We start from the raw sequence: 24,592 nt of genomic DNA, 5'->3' as shown, positions 1-24,592 counted from the left end.
GGACACGTCACCACATCCTAAGCCTTAGTACAGTCTGACAAGTGGTGGGTGCTCAGACATGTGTGTAGAATGAACTCAGTTCCTCCTAGAGATGTCACCTTTCTCACATTTAGGAAAGATCCAGAGAGTAGGGGAATGAGTTATACTGGGAAGAATGAGAAGGGGATGCTTAAAACAAGGGCCAGGCTGGCCTTTCCTGCAGGATCCTGCACCTCCTGGGCCTCTTGCCAGAAGACGGCTCTTGGTGGTGCGCCCCCAGCAGGCAGGGGGACTGGCAGGATGAGAAGGCTGACCAGCCTGGGCTGGGAGGCAGGCAGGCAGATGGGCAGCCCTAAGTACCAGGCTAACCTCTAGGGACAGGCAGAGCTGTAAGGAGCCCTTCTGGGAACCGTGTGAAAACTTTCCCCTTGAATGGCTTCTGGCTCCTTTGACAACCCCAGAGCAGTGTCCAAGCCTTGGTTTACTCCACACTAATGGTTACCACTTGGGGGGCCCGGACTGAGTGGGAACGGGCCCGCTCAGCCACCAGCCCCTCCTCTGAGGCTGGGCCTAATACTCCCTGAAGCAGCCCTAGGAGGCTGGGTGCCTCAGTGGGCAGACCCAGGGTGGGGGTGAGTACTACACCCTGAGGATGAGGCAGGGTCCCGTGACAGGGAATCTCTCTGGGCCGTGGGAAGTCAGACGTGAAAAGGGACATGATACCCAAGATTTCTCAGGGGCCTCTGAAGCCAGCCCAGAGTCAGTGATGGTGCCTGGCCTCCCTCTGCAAGCTTCTGGGCCTCTCAGGCAGGGGTTTGTCTAACATATCCCTTGATACAAGTCCTTTGACTTTTCTGTGGCTGTGAACCTACCCCCACTCCCGAGTGTGGTACTCGGCCTCTTGGGGAAGCCATGGATTGGGAATGGAAGGAATGGAGAAGGCCTGCTCCCAAGAAATAGTTAATCCTCTCCCCTTCCCCCAGGCCCCTTGCACCTGCAGGCTGCGGTGTGTGGTTTCCCACAGCTGCAGCTGGCTCTGCAGCAGCCCCCTCCCTTGGAGGGAACCTGAGAGGCCCCAGGCCTGAGGCGCCTGGGGGGAGCTCCTCACCCGAGGTCCAGCTGCTGGGGGTGGCACGGGAGGGTTTGCAGCCCTCTGACCTGGACCTGCCACAGGGAGTGCTCTGGTTGAGTGACCAAACCTGGGAGGGGTCAGCCAGGCTTCCCACTAACGCCAAAGGCAGAGATTCCAGCTTTGGAGGTGGCCACAAACCCTCTCCATGGGGCCTCTCAGCTTCTCCCTTGCCTCAACTGACTTCTGGAAGAAGCTGCTGGTCTCTTTAGTGTGGGCTTGTCATTCCCCCTGGGGGAGGGGAGGGAGTAGAGTACCTGAAGGAGAGGGTGAGTTGAGTGTGAGAGGTGAGTGGGAAGGACAGGAAGGAACAGGAGGAAGTGAGATCTGGCGGGGCCAGGCCTCTGCTGGTCACCACAGCCTTGAACCCACAATGCTAGGATTCTGGCAGGCTCTGTTCTCTGTCTAGCCTAGAAAAGGGCAGGTTGCCACAGAGCCTGGGCAGATACCCAGCTGGCCTCTTGGTCAGACAAATGTGCTCCCGGGGGCACCTCTGAGCACTCCCCTCTCTGAGGCAATGAAGCAAAAAGTGTGGGAGCTGTCCTGCTGGGTCATCTCCCCACGGAGAATTAGCAGGGTCCAAAGTCTCAGCCCTTGGCTAACAGCCTGCCCACTGCCCCACCACGGGGCGTGCGCCCAAATCCCAGGGGGACATCTGGCTGATACCACATGGGGTGCTCCACCCCAGGTCACAGCCAAGGGATGTTCACTTGGGTCCAGAGCCGAGGCTTGGGAGATGGAGGGATGAGAAGGCAGGAATGTGACAGGCACTGGAGGTGATGGGGCCCTGGGCTCTGGCTTCTCTCACATCCAGCTCCGGGCGAATTGCTTCAATTCAACACTTTCCCTGTGTGGCTTTGGTGGCCTCTGGTCTGCAGAAAAAGCCCAGCTCCCCCTCAGAGACAACTCCCCTATCCAGGCTAGGAAGGGGGGCGGGGCAATTTGGCAAAGTAGTCTTGAAAGGAAACAGAGCCACCCATCTGCAGAAACCCCTGAGTCAGATGTGGGGAGGAGGGAGGGAGGGGGCCCGACAGAAGCCACCATTTGGTCCTCACTCCCCTGCCTCAGGAAGAGGACAGCTGCAAGGTGGCAGCCTGGCCAGGAGGAGGTGAGGGCGTGTGCTGCGCAGGCAGTGGGCAAGCTTCCGTCTTGGCTCCCTCGTGAGCTGACACTCCTAAGGGGGTATAACTGATGCCAACCACCCTTGCCAGTGCCAGGAGTCCACTGTGTACTCCAGACTTGTGCTTGGCCTGTTTGCAGCAGTGCCACGTGGCCACGAGCACAAAGTTCTGGCTGGGAGTCAGCTGCCAGTCAGGGTCTGCTCTCAGGTATGCGGAGGCGAAGCCGGTGAAAGGACTTTGAGCTCCTGAGAAGAGGGGGCTGGATGACGAAGGCCCGTGACAAAGTGATCCTGCCTACACTGGGTTATTTATTTGTTTACTTTGCTTCATTGCTGTTATTACACTAGATTCAGCATTTACTCATCATGGTTGTCCAGACCCCATGCGCCAAGAAAATTCCAAGAAATCTGTTGTTGGCAGAGCTACACATCTGGAGTGTCACCTTTGGTTTCTCACTTAAACAGCCCTGCTCTTTTCCTCCTTGCTCAGATTCACCCATTTTGACATTTCATATTAGTATAGACCCTGCACCAAGGCTGAAATGCTCTATTATTGAGTTAGCAATCTTTTTATTCATGTGTTTATTTCGTATTTCATTCAAAGAATATTTAGTGAGTGTCTACTGTGTGTCATCCGTTGTGCTGGTGTTGGGAACATACTGATGAACAAAACAAGGCCCATCCTTGGTGAGCTGACAGGCCACACCCTAGACGTCACAGCCAATGTCGTAGGGGTTACTCTCTGCACCCAACCATGATTACCGAGCACTTTCTTTCTTTCTTTTTTTTTTTTGAAGAAGATTAGCCCTGAGCTAACATCTGCTGCCAATCGTCTTTTTGCTGAGGAAAACTGGCCCTGAGCTCACATCCGTGCCCATCTCCCTCTACTTTATACTTTGTATGTGGGAGGGCTACCACAGCATGGCTTGCCAAGTGGTGCCGTATCCTCAGCCAGGATCCGAACCAGCAAATCCCAAGCTACTGAAGTGGAGTGTGCACACTTAACTGCTGTGCCACCAGGCCGGCCCCTACTGAGCACTTTCAATTTCTCAAAAGAAAGATCTTAAGAGTCCTCAGAAGATAAGAGCCCCCCAAATAAGATTGTGATTTTTTCAATATATTTTTATTTATTTTATTTTTAAATATGTAACACTGTGATTCAAATACAAAAATGACATAAAAATCTCAGAATTTTTCCTCCTAATTTTTCCCTAGCAGTGTCCATCCCCTGATATATATACAAAAAAAATTCATATCCTTCCAATATTTCCTTTTTTTTTTCTTCTTCTCCCCAGTACATAGTTGTATATGTCAGTTGTAGGTTCTTCTAGTTGTGGCATGTGGGATGCCGCCTGAGCATGGCCTGATGAGCGGTGCCATGTCTGCACCCAGGATCTGAACCGGGGAAACCCTGGGCCGCTGATTCAGAGCACACGAACTTAACCACTCGGCCACGGGGCCGGCCCCCCAACATTTCTTTATGTAAATGTTTTCTTAGTTTTCCTCCTTATTATTCAATAGGTGGTTTACTATAATCACGGTCTTTCTTGACAATATGTGCTGGGGATTACTCTATATCCACACGTAGAGGATTCTCCATTTTTTGTTTTTACAGCTACAAAGCGTTCCTTGTTCTAAACCAGTCCTCTATTGATGGCACTAGGTGGTCAGTGTCCAACCTTCTGCTGTCAGACAGTGCCGGCTGGGCACAGGTACGGAGGCTCCAGGGGTTCATGCGTTTGCCATTTAGAGGGATACTGCAGACTCTCTTCCATAGAGGTTGTGCCTTTTCATTCCCACCAGGCTGAGATTTTTTAAAGAGAAAGGAAGAAGGCAATATCAGGGCTCCAAAGAATGGAGGGAGGAAGAAGGCCAAGGCCAGAGCAGAAGGCCAGAGCACTCAGCTTGGCTGATGATGGTGCACAGAGAGCTGAGGACGGGGTGTCCCAGGCCATGCTGTTCTATTTGTGTTGGAACATTACCCTCACAGCTGATAAGCGGGGTACTCTTCCCGAGGGGAGCAAGGGACTCCAGGAAGAGAATCTATGAGGAGAGCCTGAGGGAAGAGAGCTTAGCTGGTGGGAGGAGGGCCATCAGTGTGGGATATATGAGTGAGGACCCAATACCCAGCAGAAAAATAAAATGGATGTAAACTGTAACGTGGTGGGTTTTCATTAGAGCTAGGGAAGAGCTTGTAACTTTGAAGGTGCCTCAGGCTGTTTTAGGGGGTAGAAGGAACTGTGGAAACTCCTCAGTGGGACTCCAGAAGCATTGCCCAACCATTCATGCAGCCAAATCCCAAGTGCGCACCCAGCGCTGTACATGCTGAGGATACAGCATCAACAAGACAGAATCCCCACTTTGTGGAGGTCTAAACAGGGAGAGAACCAGTGAACAAGTAAGTAGAACAATAAGTAAATATTTTAGATAGTAAGGGGAAGGGGTTGAGATGGGGGATGGACAGGAGGGAAGTCCTCTCTGAGGAGGTGACATTCCGGCGGATACCTGAATCACGAGAAGTGGCCCATTCACAGATCTGACAAAGAGAGTCCCAGGCAAAGGGAAGAGTGGGGGTCAAGGTCCTGAGGGTGAAGGAGTGGGCCTGCTCACCGCTCGAGCGAGGCTGGAGGAGGCGGAGGGGAGAGGCAGGCAGCAAGCTGCGGAGCCTGCAGCGGGCACCAGACCATGCCAAGGAGTTTGGGTCTTATTTTAAGAATAACGGAAAAAAGAAACTGGTTACAAAGACACATACTGCATGATTCTATTTATGTGAAATATCCAAAATAGGCAAATCCATAGAGATAGAGAGTAGATTAGTCTCTAAAGTAGATTAGCCCAGGACCAGGAGGGTGGGGAGGAAATGGGCGGTGAATACTGATGGATACGGGGTTATGAAAATATTCTAAAATTGATTATGGGAATGGTCACACAATCCTGTGAATATACTGAAAAACCATTGAATTGTATATTTTAAATGGGTGAATTATATGGAATATGAATTATATCTCAAAGCCGTTATAAAAATAACGGGAAGCTATTAGAAGGCTGCTTTAATCATGGGAGTCACATTATCTTTGCATCTGCTATAGGAGAATAAACTGTAAGAAAGCAAGAGCAGAGGTGAGACAGCTGCAGGGGGCCGGATAGGGCCATGCTGACTTGGCCTGGGCAGGTTCCTCGCTGACGGAAGTTAATGAGAAGGTCAGACTGGGGTATATTTTGAAGATAGAGTTTGATAATGGATTGGATGTGAGGCTTGAGGGAGAGAGATGAATCCAAGCCATTTAACTGCAATGGAGAAGTCTGGAAGAATAGTTGGGTTGGCAGAGGGATGGAATCAGAGCTCTGTTTTGGAAGTGATGGGCCTCTGAGATGTCTACTAGGCAGGAGAGATGTCAGGGTCAGAGTCAAATAAATACATTTCACATATGACCATGTAGATGGTCATATGCTAAGGGCCAGCAATCCTATGACGAGAGTTCTATAATTACCCCCATCTGTATTGGGCACATCTTAGGTACCACTTCAGATCCCCTCAGCCTCACATCTGGTTCCAGCCACTGCTGGGGTAACCGGTTTTGCACAGGCTTCTACCAGTGTCACACAAATGCAGCCTGACGATGTCCTCCTGCATGCCTCTTACCTCCTGACATGGTGATATGGCAAACCCATGGAAGCCACTTGGCGTTGACACATGAACCAACCGGAAGTGCAGAGGAATTAACATCCATGGGATGACTTGACAGGAGTCAATGGATAAGTGCCTTTCCTTTCTTCTGGCAAGTTCTGAAGTACATTTCACAAAGCTTCTCAGAAGGTCCTTCGGGATCAAGCAGCAGTCACCCATGGAGGTGGCCGATCCTTTAACACACCCTCGATTGGCAACCCTGTAGCCCTATTTCACTCTTCCCCTCCCTCACTCCTGCTCCCTGTGTCATGTTCCCAAATAACCTCCTCACACTTGAGCCTTTGTCTCAGATTCTGCTTTTGGGAGATTCCACGTAAGATACCGTCTTACAAGGCACGGGGGATTATTTAACAACCAGGTCACACAGTTCACTGGGGCCAGAGCAGGGCTTCGCAGCCAGGCCCGGATTCCAGAGCTAGAGCTGCTGTTTCATTCTCTACTCTGTTCCCCATTGCCTCTCAAAGAGGCCAACCTCTAGATGGCATTTAAAGTCACAGACCTAGAGGGGATCTAACCAGACAGAGACTGTAAATAGAAAAGAAGTCCTCACACCATGCTAACATTGAGAGATCACAAAGAAGGGGAGCCTGTGAGGGAGCCTGTGAAAGCCCTGCCCCTGAGGTAGGAGGAGAGCAGACCATGTGGAGTCCTAGACTTCAAGGAAGACAATGTTTCAAGAAGAAGCAATTTCTCTACTGTGCAAATGCTGCTGAGAGGCTGAATGAGATGACAGGCAACTGACTTTTGGAGGTCATTGGTGATTTGGACAAGTACAGTTTCCTTGGAGTGGTAGAGACAAAAGCTTGGCTGGAGTGGGCAAGAAGGGAGTGGAGATGAGGATGTGGGGAAGAAGAAAATGGGGCAGGAGATGAAGAGGGCATAGGGTCAAGGAGAATTTGTTATGAAGACGAGAGAGATTACATGTTTATATGCTGAAGGGAATGATCTGGTAGAGAGGGGCACTTGGATAGTGTAGGAAGGAGCAGAATAATTTTGGGCAAAGTCCTCAAGTAAGCGAAGGGATTAGAATCTGACGCATAAGTGGAGAGGTTGGCCCAGAATTTGAGAAGAGGCCATCCATTATAAGAAAGGAAGGCAATGACTAGGGAACAGACGCAGGCACCTTGGGAAATCTGATGGTGAGAAGACAGGTACTTCTCATATAATCACATCTATTTTCTCAGCAAAATAAGCAGCAAGGTCGTTAGCTAACAGCGGGAACAAAGAGGAGGTGTTAAGGGTTGGAGAAGAGAGGAGAAATGTGAAACACTCATCTGGAAAGTAGGGCAGTGAATTTGGTAGAGAAACACAGTAGGATTACTGGGCAAGCTGAGTGCCCACTTGAGATTTGTGGTCAAAAATGTAAAGTGTGGCTAGTCAGCGTGGCTGTGAATTTTCCCCAGTGATGTTCAGCTACTCAGCGCAGGTGCAGAGGAGGTGGGACATCGGGGTTAAGCAGGGTTGAGGTGCGTCAAAAGAGTCCAACCAAAGGGAAAGGGTGAAGAGAGTGGAGGGCTTGTGCAAAAGAGCGATTATTGTCACAGACCACAGAATCAAGCTGAAGAGGGAGGCTAATGAGGAGATGAAGGAACTGATGGACAGTGAAAGAGGGTGAGTTAGTGGAATGGAGGTCCCAAAGGGGACAAAGAATACTGTGGAGGAAATAGAGTAAATGAGCTAAAAAACACAGGAAGTGGTGGTCAGAGAGCCGGAGATTCAGAAGTGCTGAGTTAACAGGCCATGGCCATGGGAGTGGCTGGCAAAGGTGAGAAGAAGAAGACTGGTGGAGAGAAGAGGTCAAAGACCACCAGTGGTAGGTGTTGGGTGGGTCATCTATGTAGACAACCTTCCCTGCCCGCTGCCTCTAAGACAGCTCCTTCATTCTGCCACAACTCCTTCAGCTGCCTTTTTTTTCCCGTAGCATCTCTACCTAACATTACATTATGCAGTACTTATTTATTTGTTAATTATCCTTGTTCCTGTGGGAATGTAAGAACCTTCAGGGCTGGGACATTTTCTCTCTGGTTTGCTCCTGTATCTTCTATTCTAAGAAGAGTACCTGGCACACAGTAAATGCTCACAAATATTCGTTGAATAAAAGACTGAATGCTAAGTTCTCAAAAAATAGCAAAGGAGTGGTGGTGGAGAGGAAGATCATGAGCCAGGCACTCGACTATTCTGTGAATGAGTAGGAATGGTCTGAAGTACGGTACATGTCTGCCACTAGAAGGAGTGGTGGCTGGTTTGGTCTGAGGGCATGGCCTTCAAAGGAGATGGAGTTTTAGGGTGAGGAGGAAGGAGAAAAATCCTAGAGACAGCCATCAGGAGCAAGGAGGACAAGTCCCCACCTCCAGACATATTGGCATGAGGGATGTAGGACAAGAAATAGCCACCACAGGAGGTGGCTTCAAGGAAATCGTGTTTGGGGAATCAGCGAGGTTTCTGTTAGAGTAAGAAGATGAGGGAATGTTCAAAGAGAAGGTTGGTTATATGGGGAGATTATGCCCATGAGTTCCAGAGGGCAAAGAGAAAGGATTTGGGGGGTTGGGTCAGATTAGGGGATTATAGAGCTATATGGGAGTGAAGTCTGGGGGATGAGGATGATTAAGGTTGTCAGGCTTCTGGTGGTGACTGGAGACATAAGGGCTGCAAGGCATGATGGGATGGATTATCCCGATGCTCTTTCAAGGGAAGGTAGGTAACAGGTCTCATCCTAGCCTCCTCCTCCAGCCTGACACCCTGGGTGGTATGTGGCAGTGAGGCAGTGATGTTGGGGTTGAGGGAGAGGAAGTCATGCCAGACACCAACTGTTCAGCGTGGGAGGCAAGGGCAGTATGGGATACCAGAAGGAAAGCTGAGTGGGCACTCAAGAGGCTAGATTATTGTCCCAATCTTTCCTACAAGAAGTTGTGTAAATTTGGGCAAAATAGGCCTCATTTTCCTTATCTATAAAATAGAGAGGAGAGGAGGTCCCTTCCAGCTCCGTAAATCTTGTTCTCTCTCTCCTTCTCATTTCCCTGGCCTCCTGTCTCCTCAGCCTCCCCATCACTTAGCCAACACTTTATTTTTCCTGGGGCTCTGGCTTTATATTAACCATGCTCCTGCTGTCAAGATAGCCAGGAGGTAGAGCCAAAGCCTGCCCGCCTCCTCCTCCCTGGCTCCCCAGTGCTCCTTGTTCTCCCATGCCACTCTGATCCTGAGCAACCAAGAGGGGTAGGCACAGAAGCCATGAACTTCAGGCCTGAGCAAGGAGAGGAAAGTAACTTCCCTCAGGCAGTGGGAAGATTCTAGCAGGGACAAGGGACAAAGCCACAGACTGACATGGAGAGGCTCCCCAGGCCCTCTAGGATGGAACAAAGCCAGCATCCATAGCTCAGAGATGGGCTGTTCACTATCCAGCAGCTCCATGAGCCCAGGGAACCAGCCAGAACAAGGTTTTGGCCAGGGCCTTGATTTGAAGCCCTGGACTAGGATGCACGGGAGCCAGATTCTCATCTCATCCAGGCTTCACCAACAGCAAGTGTGGGATCCTCCTGACCTGCTGGGCAGGGACAGTAATAACTACCTTGCCTACCTCACTGGTTGGGAATTGAAATAATCAATATTAACATTCACTGAGCGCTCCCCATGTGTCAGGCATTAAGCAATCCTCACAATGGCCCTCTACATTAGCCTCTACTATGGGTCCCCTTTCGGGACAAGGTGACAGAGGCACAGAACATCTAAGTAAACTGCCTAAAGTCCCACAGTCAGTAAGTAACAGAGGCAGGATCTTAACCTCTAAACCATTATAGATTTATTGTCATTTAGTTCTGTCAACAACCTGTGAAACAGCTATTGTTGTCCATTTTACAGATATGGAAATAGGCTCAGAGGGGTTGAGTTATTTGTCCAGGGTCACTGGGCTGACTAGTGGCAGAAGAAGCATTTGAACCCAGGCTCAATTCCAAAGCTGATCCTCTTCTCACTGGGCCACACAGCACTCTCAGCATGGGGATGAATCTCCCATCCCAGGCACCAGCTGCGAAAACAGGAGAAGAAATGGCATCTAACTCCAGGCAGGTTCTGCAGGGTTGAGAAGGCAGCTATCGGGATCCTGGCAGGAAGTGTTTTGCTAAGATACATCTCAGGCAGCAACATCTACCCCTTCTGAAGCTCACCCAGAGGAGGTGGATCTTCTGAGGCACAGGAAGAGTGAGACCTGCCCACATCTCTGTCTTCCTTAAGAACTGTCCCTGGGAAGTGGCTACTTACGTTCCAGCTTCTTTAGCGAATCTCTGGAGACTTTAAGTCATTGCCAGCTGGTAAAGCTCAGCTTCACCATTTCTCAGGTTGGATCATTGAGGCATGGAAGGGTAGACTCCTTCAAAAAGTCCTTTCCTGGGGTCTTTTCTGCGTGACATGAGGCAGGAGGTAGAGACAAGGCTGTGTCAGGCATAGTTACTGCTCTTCAGAAGACACAGGTAAGGGGCGGGGATGTGCAGGGTCCCAGAGTCTTCCGTTGCCTGAAGAATGTGTGCTCTGATGGTGCAGCTACTGTGGCTGGCCATGTGGTTGGGGGACCTAAAACCACTCACACTGAAAGTCTAAGGGCTCCGTCTTCGTCCTGTGGCCACACCACCACACTCCACTGCCCATGCCCACACCCACCCATAACACAAATACAGTATGTGCTCAGTAAATGGTAGTTAGCCTCATAAAGGGCTCAGGAAAGACTTTGGGGAGAGAGGAGGCGGTGTTTTATCTGGGCCTTGAAAGGAATTTAGTTGTGCAGAGCTGGGGGAGAGGACCCCAGGCTGAGAAAATAGCATGAGCCAGGCCGCATGGTACACGCGTGGGAGAGGATAGTGTGAGATAAGTTTAGACCAGTAGACCGAGTCTTTTACTTCCAGGGACCTGAGTGCCACATGGTGGTTTACATTTCCTTTTCTCTAGACTTTGACTTCTCTTACACCCAGACCACATGCTATTCCACAAGCCTTATCCCTGACATGGAGCTGCGCCCGCCCAGAGGGAACACCTTTTACAAACTGCCACCAGGGCACTGGGTAGGCTGACAATGGCTCGTCCTGTTCCTTGCAGTGACCACACTCTGCTTTGGAGCTGTCTGCGATGAAGGAAGAGTGCTCTATCGATGCTGTCCAATGTGGTCGCAGTAGCCGCCTGCGGCTATCGAGCACTTGAAAAGTGGCTAGTGAGACTGGGGTCTGAATTTTACATTTTACTTAATTTTAATTAATTTAGACAGCCACGTATGGCTAGCAGTTATTGTATTGGGCAGAACAGGTGCACATTCCCGCCTGGCCATGGACCGACAGCTCCCTAAGCAACCAACGGAGCCTGGTTTTGCCTACAGGCTTCTCCCCAGTACCTACAAAGGGCCTCGAACATGATTGGCACTCCATTAATTAAAAGTTGCCAGATAAACAAATGAGCAAATTCTGTTTCCCTCACTACCCCATAATCTCTTTACGAGCAGAGACTGTGTCTTTTTTGTGCGTGGAAAAAAACACATCACAAAATTTTCCATCTTAACCATTTTTAAGTGTACACTTCGGTAGTGTTAACCATATTCACACTGTTGTGCAACCAGGCACGGTGTCATTTTGTATTCTTGGAACCCTGCACAGTGCCTGGCACATAGTCTTAGTAAATATTGGCTGGAGGGCTGTGGAGAGCCACGAGTTTGAGAGAGCCAGAACAAAGTTTCCAGTACCTTCTCCTCCCCCTCCCCCGACATTCCCTGGGGCTTTGAGAACAACCTCTCCGGAAAGTTCTAGAGTACTGGGTTACAAGGAAGGTTCACAGACAATAGTTGAGAGGAGGGAATAAAATAAACTTATGTTTTTAAAATCTAAAATAAAGTTTAATCCCCATAATATATGGGTTGAGAGTTGCACAAATGTATAATTTGTAAAGATGCAAATATTTGGGGGTGCTGCCTCTCAAATTTTTTGCCAATTGGTTGGAAACCACTTCTCTCAGACCCTGAGATAGATTGATGTCTCTAACTCTGAAGAATAGGGTCTCTCCCAGATTCCGGCCACTTTCTTCCGTCAGCTCAGGGGACCCTCAATAAATACTAACAATAAATAGCAGGTTGCAGGCATGGGCCTGAGGACAGCTGGACTTAAGGCAGATTACCTCTGCTAAGGGCAGTCTGAGGCCTGTGAAGATTTGGAGCACCGGCCACAGGCGTCTGTGTATTTAAATCATGTCTATTTTTGAGCTCACTCCTAGCAGAGGAGTCAAAATTTAAGTTCTGGGCCTCAAGTAAATTTTCAGTCTTAGGGCCAGCCCGGTGGCGCAGCGGTTATGTGCGCAGGTTCCACTTCAGTGGCCCGGGATTCGCCGGTTGGGATCCCAGGTGCAGACATGGCACCGCTTGACAAGCCATGCTGTGGTAGGCGTCCCACATATAAACTAGAGGAAGATAGGTATGAATGTTAGCTCAGGGCCAGTCTTCCTCAGCAAAAAGAGGAGGATTGGCAGCAGTTAGCTCAGGGCTAGTCTTCCTCAAAGAAAAAAAAATTCTCAGTCTTAGTCATAAAACTGGGGTAGCATACCCCAGGAACCTTCAAACGGGTTGTGAATCAAGACAGTTTGAGAGAATCCCTTTTCTGATCCTCAATTTTCTATGCTCTCTTTCCTAAAAATGATCTCCCTAAAAGGCACCTAAGATAAGGCATCTCTTTCATGCCTGGAGGGACAAGGCCTCAGCAGAGAAAGCTGCACCTCTCCACCTTTCTGGCCCCCACCGTAGGCACTGGATTGTGGAGTAGGTATGAGAACTGAGTGACTCTAAGGATGGGGTGACAAGTTGTTTTGCAAGTCAGATGGGTTTCCAATTCTTTGCTTTCAAAAAAATTGAAGGAGATGCTAATCAAATTGTCAGCAGATCATTAAAAACAATTTGATAATAAGAATATTAGGCATATAACTTGCAAGAAGTTCAAAGAATTGAATGACATTCCTCTAATGAAACTCAGTGGTTTCTATGTATCTATCTATCTATCTATTTGCAGGAACAATGTTTCTCAATGTTTAAATCTACAAAAATAAAACATGGGAATGAAATAGATGCTGAACCTTCAGTCCTGCAATCACTAATAGTCATCCACATATACATGCACTTATTGGGAAGAAAACCTGCTCCATTAAGACATGTATTTTCAATAAAAATTTACCTTTTATGTTTAGTACTTGTTTACCAAATTTTACAATTATTTACATTGTTCCGATCAATTGAATAGTAATCACTGTAACAGCTAAAATCATAATAAAAATTAACAGAGCTCTATAAACAAAGTTTCAACTTAAAATTTTTTATTGATATTTTATTCAGTAAAAGATTTTCAATCATAAAAAGATATTATATTAGGATAAAATCTATAATAGGAGTGGAATGGAAATACAAGCTCATGGAGGAAAAGGAACAATGTACATTTCCAGCTGTTCCAGAATTAGAGTTTGTTTCTCTCTTTTTTAAATGAATAATGGAGGATATCAAATTGCTATGACATTTAGATTCCATTGGACATGTAAAAGAGATATAAAAATTTTATTTTAAAATGTTAATATCTATTTTTCTTTGAATTTTCATAATGACTATAATGGGAAGGTGTAAAAAATCAGTGTTCATAAAATGCTAGAAAGGATATCGCTTGGAACATTTAAACTTGTGATGAAAAATTTTAAGTGCCAACTTGAAAAATACAAGAAGGTATGTAATGTGAAAATTCTTTTAGAGGATTGAAGGCCTCTGGGAGTTAAGGATCCAGTGTCTACAGAGCCTGTTCCCATCCCTAAGGTACGGATCACCCCTGAAAGTGCATCTGTCCCGCTCTGCCTTTACAGGGAATTTTTGATGTGGCTGAAAAAAAAACCCCAAAAAACAAAACAAACCCCTCCCCAGCGTGCCCTGCCCTGGGGCTCTGGAAGCCGCCGTCCTGTCCACCCCCGGCTCCTCCCCGCTCTCCCCTCCTTGCCCTGCCCGCCGCCGCCACCCCCTCCCAGCCCCAGCCGGCCAGCCCTGGAGTAAATAAACCGCCGGGCAGGGGCCCAGACAATGGGCCTTGGCCAGGAGTTAATGGGCTGGGCCTCTCGCGTTAGCCGAGTGTGACCAGAGCTGGCAGGGGGCCTGGCCTGGCGCCAGCATCGATTACGACTAGACGGAGCCAGGGCAGACTTGGCACGGGCCGGCCCCACAGCTGGCAGATCCAGTCACCCTGGCCACGAGGGCATGAGGCCTGCCGGGGGCCCGCTGCCACCCGCTGGCTGGGCTCCCGCCCGCTGCCGTCACTGCCCCTGGGGAAGGGCCGCCTGTAGGGCCCCCAGACCCTCAGCCCTGACCTTCTGACCTTTGGCCTGCCCTAAGGGACTGTCCCTGATAGGGCCTCTTCCTGTCCCAGGCAGCTCTGTGGCCCCACAGTCTGGGGTTGCGGGTGGGGGTAGGGGTGGGGGATGGGGCAGTAGCAAGGAATGAGGACCCCCTGAGGTGGCTGAGCTGGACTGGTGTCTGTCAGCAGGAAGCACAGGTGAAACAGGCCTCCTTTCTGGTTTCCAGACTGAGGCCTGGGCACACCTTTCTTTTCCTGTCGCTCAAAAAGCCTGTGGGGCCACTGGCTCTGCTCCCCCATCCCCCAGCAACCCATCCCTAAAGGCGGGGGAGGGACGGCAGGAGAGCCAACCTGAGGGCTCTCCTAAGCTTCTCTGTTCAAAGCTGTGCATGTTGCAGTTTACAAGTGGGGCTTGGCTGGGTGGAAAGGAAATTCTTTGCTTTTTTAGGTTTACTTCTAGCTCCCAGACTCTCCTTGGACACTCTCCCCTGGGCAATGAAGTAAGTATAACTCCTCATCACGGCACGTGTCTCCATCTCAAGCTGGCTCCTCATCCTATTCTGGGAGATCCATGGCCTCGCAGTCTTGCTAAGCAAAGATTTTGCTGATTTGGCCTCACATCAGGGAGACAGATCCTTCCACTGGGCAGAGTCTCCAAATTTTAGGGGATGGTTGGTACAGCTCTCCCCTGAGAGGTCCAGAAAACCCCACAGAGGAGAGAAAACACCTGGCCACATGCCCAGAGTGACAGTCCCTGCTCCCTGAGGCCACAGGGAGAGCAAGGAGGTCAGGTCTGCTAGAGCCTGACCATCCCACGCCTTCTGAGCTGCAGGTGGAGGGGTGCATCCCATCCCAGGAGGCGGTTATAACGCCTCCACCTCATTACCCAGAGAAGGATGTTGAAACGGAGCGAGAGGCATTTGAAACAGACCACTGAGAGCAGAGGAAAAGCAGCCAACTCTCATGCCACCTCTAGTTCTTCCTGCAACACTCAGTTTCCCTCAAGTCTCTCCTCAAGCTCTAGGACCAGATCTTTTACTTTTCCCTCAGCTCTGTTTTCAGAGGCAGTTTGATATACGTAATGACTGACTAGCTGAGGGTGGTTGGGCTTGAGGGGAGGGGAGAATGTGGCCCGCCAAATGACACCAGCTCTAACAACATGGGGAGATGTGGCCTCCCAGCTGTGAAAGACAACACAGTGACAAGTTAGAAACAAAACTGGTCTGGACCAGGGGTGAGAAATGTCCAGACACTTTGGACAAAAGGAGGGAATGGTGGGAGGGATGACTTTTCTATGAAAGAAACATGGACATTCGATGGAGGAATAGAAATACACACAATTCTTTTCTTGCCCACCACACTTACCTTTTTAGTGTCCTTTAAGGACCTACAAAAATCACTGAGGTCGTTTAGGAACATAAAATGTGCATGCATAACTTGGCTCATAAAATTGTCACCTTTGTTATATGGTTTTAGAGATATGAAAGCCTGTAAAAAAGTTAAAAACGTGTTGTTAATGGAGAGTCTTTATTTTTCCCCAATATTTTTTAAAACCAAAAGACTCCCCAGGGAGTTTGAGTTTTTTCAGCCCTGGCCTTCACATCTACAGCCTGGACGCATCCTTTTGGCATTGGCTGACACACTGGATAACCTCATACCAGGCAGGCTTCAGAGGAGCGATCTGAGCAGCCACACGGTGCCCTGTGCTTAAGGGCTCGCACTTGGTTTAAGGCTGTGTTGTTGCCCTCTTGAAATTCTTCATAATTTTTTAACGAGGGGCTTGAGTTTTCGTTTTGCAATGGGTCCCACAAATTACATAACAGGTTTTGCTCATACCCCACCAACCCCCCTGCCCGACGCCAACGCCGACTGTCCTGGTCCCCGTCCCTCTGGGCCATGGCTGGGCCTCACCAGTACAGTCTCCCCAGCATCTGAGTTGGCCTTGTCCTTGCTGAAGTCTCCTTCTCTGCAGGCCCCTGCATTCTTCACCTGATCCTCCCCTCTCCTGGCCAGCTCACCAGCATCTGCTCCTTACAACCCCCTTTCCTCCGGCTCTGGTGGCCGCTGGGAACAGAACAACAGCATCACTGAGCCTGTTTCCAGAGTGGGGGGGGGGGGGCTTTGAGCAACCAGGCTTGCTCCCCACTCCAGCTGGTGTTCCCCTCCAGAAGCTGTACCTCACCAGCGTGGAGACCTTCAAAGGAGCCGTGCCTTCCTGGCTGTTCCTTTCGCATCCTGATCCGGTCTGATGGTGCTTTTGCAATCTTCCTGGCAGCTCGGTGGGAGAAGTTCAAAGAGACTCTGTCTTCCTTTCTGGCTTCCTTTCCAGACAGAGCAGCTTTCTCTCGGCTGCCCCCCTGCCCCAACTCTCTCGAGGAAATTGGTGTCTTTGCTCATCCCTTCCCCACCAAAAAAGGTCCATTTCTGAGGGTTTCCCTGAAAGCAGGTGTGTAGGGGAGCAGCTGAGGCACAAGGCAGGTCACAAGTCAGCCAACTGCCTGGCTTTGGGGTCTCTTTGCCGGTGTACCCCTCTGGAGTTAGACTCTCGGAGGCTAGGAGAGGGAGAAGCAGGGGAGGAGAGAACTCCTGGGGCCAGAAGAACATGAGCCCCTCTCCTTAGAGCACTCTTATCACCAGTTCTGAAAGAAGGTGATAGGTGGTTTATAACTTGCTTCTCCTGGGCACATTTCCTAGGGCCTGCGACAAGGAGGAATTTGTCCCACCTGCTGCCTTCTTGTGGCCAAAGCTTAGGGCCTGAGGCCATTCACTGGGAAGAACCTTGGATCCCAGGAGTCTTGGGAGGGAGCTCCCAGTCCAGAATGTGTGGCAGTCCCTCCTGGCCCAAATTGGGAGTTTTCTGGTTCTCCCAAGGCAGTAGTACTACTCAGCACTGTGCTATCAATTCTAACTAGCCCAGAAAACCTAGCATTGTGCTCGGGGAAATGTGCAAGCACCATCAACATTGCTTCTCTGTCCCTGCTCTCCCTCTTTCCTCCTCTAACTATTAAAATGAGTCGATAGGACCTGGGGGTGGAAGTGCCTTGCCTGCTGTTCCCATGCCAGACATAACCACCCACTGCAGGAGAGCCCACTAGGCCTAAGGTCAAGTCCAGGGCTCCAGGTCTACCCTTCAAGGTCAGCACTGAAGCCAGCCAGAGACAAACCGTGCACTGTCCCCAGACATGGGGACGGGACTAAATTGGTAGGACTATAAGCAGGCCAGGAGACAAGGTGAACAGTAGGCCCAGAGCCAGCAAGAACTCACTCTGAAAATTCAAGTCCCAAAAGAGTCGAGAGGGCTGGTTTCCAGAGAGGCCTCAAAGGAAACGCCTTGTGGAGAAGACTCAAAGGCAGAGGAATATCTGTTCAGACTCTGGGGAAAGGGAGATGGCACCCTGGGGCAGGAGAAGGGCACAGAAGCAAATGAGGACAGTCAGCAAAAAATACTTCTTGCCCTCCAGAAGGAAGGGGAGTGAGGGTGGAAATTTCCACTAATCAAGACTTGTCGAGATGTTGGGTAAAAACACAGGACAGGAAAATCACACCATCGGAATCAAAGTGATTCACTCCGAGTCTAGCGATAAGAGAAGGAAGGGAATGGAGTCAATGGTGAAATTTTAGCCACCTTAGTCAATCCTGTGACCCAGCGGTGCCTGGGACTTTCCTTGTAGAATTAACACAAATGGACTTGGAATACCCTTTGTGGCTGGAGTGAGTTAGCTTTGCACAGATTATGCACCCTTCCACAGTGTGCAGCTGACGCTAGAAGTGCCAGGCCAGCCAGGGACTGTGTTCCCTAGTTCCCCTTGCAGTAAGCATGGACCATGTGACTAGTGCTCACTAATGGAAAATGAATGGAGGAGGGGTGGGTCATTTCCAAGCTGCTGTGGCTAAGAAGCAGAGGCGCCTTCTCCACCCTCTTTCCCCATCTGTAGTGGCTTTTGAAGGTACATGCTGAAGTTGGCTGAGTGACAGGCTAGATGGAGACTGGAGCCCTGAATCACATGTCGAAGGCCACTCACCAAACACCCACCTTAGATAGCTCCATGAGTGAGAAATAAACTTTTTGTGTCTTAAGGCTTTGAGATTTAGGGGGGGCTATCTAATACAGTAGTTAGCCTTCCTTACATCTCTGATCCAGAAATTGCACTTATACGAATGTTTCCTAAAGGAATCATCAGAGATGCAAAGGTTTATAGAGCCTGAGAATGATGAGCAAAACCTTAAAGGACTGTAATCACAGTGAACACTGTGCGGGGATCTGATAGACAGCTGTGCACCACATCACAACGTTTTGGTCAATGACAGATCACATATATGACAGTGGTCCCTTAGGATCATAAAGGAGCTGAAAAATCGCTATCGCCTAATGATGTTGTAGCCGTCGTGACGTCATAGCAAGAGAAAAGAAAACTGCAGGAGAAAAAGAAGAACCCCCAAGAAAATTTACAGTGAGGGTTTAATCGAAGCTGTTGCACACTTCAACAAGCTCCTTAAAAAGTTTGAAAACATGGACCCCAACACCAAAAGGTTTTCATTAATAGAGAGGAATGTTCATGGTCCATTATCTGCTTACAAGCAAATCTATGATGAAAAAAAAGAATAAACCAAGCAAAACACCATGGACATATTTCTGAAAAGAGTGACACCTCCCCAAGAAGAGCCTGAGGCAGGTCGTTCAGGAGGTGTTCCAGAAGAAGGCACTGTTATCATAGGAGATGACAGCTCCATGCATGTTACTGCCCCTGAAGACCTCCCAGTGGGACAAGATGCGGAGGTGGAAGACAGGGATATTGATGATCCTGACCCTGTGTAGGCCTGGGCTAAAGTGTGTGTTTGTGTCTTAGTTTTTTAAAAAAAGTTTAAAAAGTAAAAAAATAAATAAAGGGTCTTAAAAATAGAAAAAAGCTTATAGAATAAGGATATAAAGAAAGAAACTATTTTGTATACATATGTGTTTGTGTTTTAAGCTAAGTGTTCTTACAAAAGAGTCAAAAAGTTGAAAAAAATTTTAAAGTTTGTAAAGTGAAAAAGTTACAGTGAGCTAGGGTTATTTTATTATTGAAGAAAGAAAGATATTTGTTTATAAATTTAGTGTAGCCTAAGTGTACCGTGTTTATAAAGTCTACAGAAGTGTGCAGTGATGTCCCAGGCTTTCACATTCACTCCCCACTCCACTGACTCACCCAGAGCAGCTTCCAGTCCTGCAAGCTCCATTCACGGTAAGTGCCCTCTACAGGTGTGCCATTTTTTGTCTTCTATACCGTATTTTTATTATACCTTTTCTAGGTTTAGATATGCTTAGATACACAAATACTTAGTTGCCTACAGTACTCAGTACAGCCACGTCTGTACAGCTTTGCAGCCTGCGAGCACTAGGCTATAGCACAGAGCCTAGGTGTGCGGTAGGCTGACCATCTGGGTTTGTGGAAGTGCACTCCATCATGTTCGCACGATGATGAAATCGCCTAACAATGCATTTCTCAGAATGTATCCCCATCATTAAGTGACACATGACCATATGGGAATGGGAAGTGGCCAGCGGAGGAGAGAAAACAGATTGGGCAATTGCACAGTAGTACAAATACTAATAGTTGTGATGGGAATAAGGAAGAACAGCAGTTGAGAAGAAAATAAGAAAACTGATCAACAAGCTGTGTGTTAAACAAGTGTGTAAACCGAACCATCTGTGCAAACATTTTGGAAGAGGTTGGTGAAGAGACCTTGGCATGGAAATACTTTGATAATTGTGACCAGGGGTAATCAGCATTTTTTCCTAAGAAATCCTTTGACATATGATTAAATTGCCAAGGTCTCTTTTACCTTTCATATCTGGATTTCTCCAGCCCCAGTTCCCTAACATCAGTGCTTTCATAAATCTGAAACATTTTCTTCTCCTTTCATAAGTGATGCTTCTCACCATCCTTTCTGGCCCCAGGTAGTAACGGTAGTATTGGTAGAGTAAGTACTAGCACTAGAAGTGATGTTTAAAATACACTATATTTGTATGTTGCTTATACTTTCAAATTACTTTCCCATACATTTCACTATTTTGCAGAATTGTAATCCCCACTTCAAATGGCATCTTCTGGACTGGCAGCTCTGATATACACCAGAGCTGATTTTCAAGGTTCTATCTTTTCATTTCTTTGAAATAGTCATCTCAAATGTGGGCAGAAAATGAAAAAAGAAAAGAAAAAACTGTTCCCTTTGGTAACTATGTTAGTCAGGGTAGGTACGCTGCAGTAATAAAGGAACTCTGAAAGTCCAGTGGACACCAAAAAGGGTTATTTCTCTCTTGTGCTGTGTGTTCATTCAGGCTGCTCAGAGGCTCTGCTCCACACAGTCCTCAGGGACCCAGGGTGACAGAGGTCACAGCATGTGGTAGCTGCACTATCTGGAACAAGAGGCCTCCTTAATGGAACAAGGGAAGAGAGAGTACAGAAGGACATACATGTGTTTTCTGTCCCAGCCTGGAGGTGACACACATCATTTCTGCTTATATTTCATTGCTCAGAACTTGTCACGTGGCCCACCTAACATGCAGGACTAAATACAATGTTTAGCGAGCACCACTGTCTCTGCCATAATTACTACATCTTCTCCCATCGACCATTTCCTCTCTGGAACTGCCTGTTTTCTACTCAGCTTTACACGTGTATGATAATCTAACTTTCTGAGATTGTGCTAGGACAGAGATAGCAAATCTGTGCTGTCGTTTCCTCCTCCCCTGCCCAGCAGACACTGCTCATTGGTCATGGCGCTCTTTTGTGCTAAGCCTCGATGTAGCCTCAGAATCCTCCCTAACACAGGCGGCTGCCGGTTTCTCAGTATCATCACTAGAGATGAAACTTCTTTGCTATTCCCTGCCCACAGAATTTCACTGACCCCTTGGACATAGAACTGGCTTGGTTGGCTCCACCACCACTGCTTTCTTTGGGGATGGACATGAGACCCACAGGCACTCGATCATTTCTGCTGTCTGTACTGTTTACGAATACCTAATCTGGGGCCTCCAATGTTACCAGCACTTTCGGGCACTGGTATTTTCCCTTCAACTTCTACCACTTTGATCAGGGGAAGAACAATCAAAGGAAACTTGACTTCCTCCACAGCCAGCATGGGCCACCACACAGACTGAAAGAAAAGGAATCTTTGGGGAAAAACAGAAACGCGAGTCCTTCTGACCCAGAACTTTGAAACGGATCAGCCCAGACTGCTTCTCCAGAAGCTTCTGTAGTTTCACAGTTCACTTCCCTAAACTAAGGAAGGGAATCTTTCTCTCCTATCTTCAGTGACCTGGAGCAAACAGAATATCCTTCATAAAAAATAAATAATAATAAATTTAAAAAGAAAGAAAACATCCCTTTCCTTAAGGGTTAAACAAAGTAGGATCTCAATAAGAAATTCCAGAATGTTCTTCCCCTCAGCCATTAAAACTCTGCTCACCATTTTCTGTTTCTTGCTTTATCCTGAGCCCCTGGAGTCTCTGGTAAGAGACAGTTTAGAAAATAGAGAAGTTGGGGTAGGCTGCTGGCTTCCTTGTGTTTTTTTCCTCTAAGTCCTTCCCAAAACTTCTTAAAGTCGTCCCGTTGTACAAAGTGAAGATTTGTTCTCCTACACCAATAGTCAAGAAGTCTCTCCCCACAGAAGTTTTCACTACCGTTGCTGTTTGGAATTGGCTCGGCAGACGTAAACAGGGTCATCCGGGGCCAAAGAGGGTGGGTGTTTAGTTTTAAAGTGCTGGGTTAAGAGTGAAAGCATGTGACTCCAGCCTGGCCAGAAACAGAGAAGCCTTTGTGTGCAGGGAGCGAGCGATTGGCAGTCCTGAGGCTAAACACAGGGGGAGCGGGAAAGAGCGCTGACACAGGTTTTGGGGGTCTCATAGGATACCACTCTTTGTGTCAGGCTCTGAGGCTTCCGTGGGGAGAGCCTCTGTTTGTGGCTCATGGTAGAGCAAAGAACTTAAAAAAAAAACAAAGAGAGCTTCCTTGGCTTGCAAAGGAACACACATACTCCTGCAGCCAGTGTTGAGATGAGGCAGCCGAAGCAACTGGAAGCAACAGCAATGGCCGAGAGGGGAGTTTTGATAGATTATCCAATAGAACTTCCTTGGAGTCCTAACATCTAAACACTGCAGGCTGTTCCTGTGCCAATGCTCCCCCCAGCTCCTCCCCCTTCGCGTCTTGGATGGCTGGGATGAACCGAAGAAGAGAACAGGGCAGCTTGGACCACATCTCCCCGTCAGTGCCCCTCCTCAGGAGGGGGGAGAGTGGTGCTTGGCTGAGCACTGCTAGAGGCAAGCTGACAAGCTGCTGACTCAGCCCACTGTGGCTGCACCCTCAGGCACCAGCAGCCCATTGGCAGCATCATTCTCCAAGGTGCTGGGGCCCCATGGACACTTGATGAGCTTGGGATCTGCTTATGGTCAATACTGAGTGAGGCAGGAGGCCCTCAACCTGGCCCACCATCCTACACTGCTTGGAGCCCACTGCCCCAGTGCCAATGTGCTGTTTCCCCAATCCCACCTCTGCCCAGCAATTGCTGCACTGAATCTTACTGAAGGGAGCAAGCAAGTTTCCTGAAAGTCTGCAGAATTTGACTTCCGGACTTTGGCAGGTGGAGGAAAAGGAAACAAACATGGCGGTGGATGGCATATCTTGCTGAACATCACATTAATACTCATCCCACTCCTCCAATCATTATTTGTCACTCCTTTCCACAAAGATTTCTGAGCATCTCGCAAGTGTCAAGTTCTTTGCTGGATAGTGGGGATATAGTAGTGAATGAGACGGACCAGTTCCTGCCACCAGGAGCCTTCAGTCTATGCAGACGTGCACAGAGCCATTCACCTCCTAATGCCCATTGGTGGTCAAGAAAATGGTGATAGTTGTATTGGGTAAATGGTGACTGCCAGTGGTGAGAGATGGTGCTGAGGGTATGAAATCCAGTCTTACAAAGGTAGATTCAGTTTCCCAGTTAATGAAATGTCACCAGCTCTTCTCTATATTTTAGGGAGGGATCACTGAAATTCTGTATCTGGAATGGCAATAAACAGCTGCATATTGAGGCAGTACCAAACTCTAGTGCTCAGGCAAGAGGCTCACTGACCCCAGGCTTGATCTACCAGACTTGGGGGCTGATGGGTTTATCTGTGGTTGCTATTTAGAACAGTACCCAGCCCACTTGAGTGTGTGTGTGTGCACGTGCACGCACAGTACCTGTGAAATTGGTGCCCGGTGCTCAAGGGCACTTGGCAAATGTAATGGTGTGTTAGAAATGAGCTTGCCACCAGACACCAAACCCTCTCCACTTCAAAGATAGACTCATTGGGCAGAGCCTAGGGCTCACTCAGGTGAAAAACATAACCTTTTTTCAGGGCTGCCCAGAGTTCCCAGGCTTTTGCCCTTCACAGCTCTGGGGTCTCCCAGGGCCACAGGCCACATTCTCCACCACCTTGGGCATCTGATTGCTTCCCACCAGCTCATTCAGCACGAACTCCCGAGACACCTTCATGAGAAGCCCCTCCCCTCCCTGAGTTTGTTGAAAGGCACCCAGGCTCTTTCCTTGCTTCAAGCTGGATAAGTTAGAAGGTCTGCAAAGACAACTGTGTCCACAAATACCCTGTCTGGTCTGGGTACGTGGCCTCCAAAAGGACTAGACCGTCGTCACAGCTTCAGTCTCCTCCAAGTTCACTGATGGAGGAGCGTGCATCTCTGAAATCCAGAATGCAGGACAATAAACACAAGTGCCTCCAGAGACGGCACCAGCCTCCTTCCCAGTGTACAGAGTGAACTGTACAGGAGGGAGAGCTAACTTCTTGCGATATGAGCAAAGTCAGGAGTGGAATGAGGAAGAAGCTTGCTTTGGCTTCTAAGTTTTTGCATTACTTGTTTTTTTGCTTTTTCCTTTGCAAAACTATAGTCCTTAAACCTAGGGACCAAGTGACAGATAAAGAGACTCAATACATTGCCTGAAATCTTACACAAAGTGCGTCTGTACATATAATGCACCTTCTCTCGAAGAGAGGATTTGTATATTGTTTCTGCAGAATCTCAAAGGAGTCTAAGATCCAAAAAAGAAGTTGCTGAATAAAATGCTGGGCGGGTCACAGCTATACAGGCTGGTCTGACCCCATTTTACAGATGAGGACCCCAAGGACTAGAGAGCTGAAGTCACTGCTTTGCCCGAAGTCATTCAGCCAGTTAATGATAGAGTCAGCTTAAAAACCCAGTCTCCTTAGTCCTAGTCAAGTGGGGTTTCCACTGCATCACACCAACTGGGTTTCTTTTAGGACAGATTTTGAGAACAGGGATCCTGTGGCCCATTTCTTTAGA

Source organism: Equus asinus, chromosome 2 (assembly GCF_041296235.1).
Source record: "Equus asinus isolate D_3611 breed Donkey chromosome 2, EquAss-T2T_v2, whole genome shotgun sequence".
NCBI classification, from domain to species: Eukaryota; Metazoa; Chordata; class Mammalia; order Perissodactyla; family Equidae; genus Equus; species Equus asinus.
The sequence above is the reverse complement of the archived record's forward strand: the minus strand, read 5'-3'. Positions refer to the sequence as shown.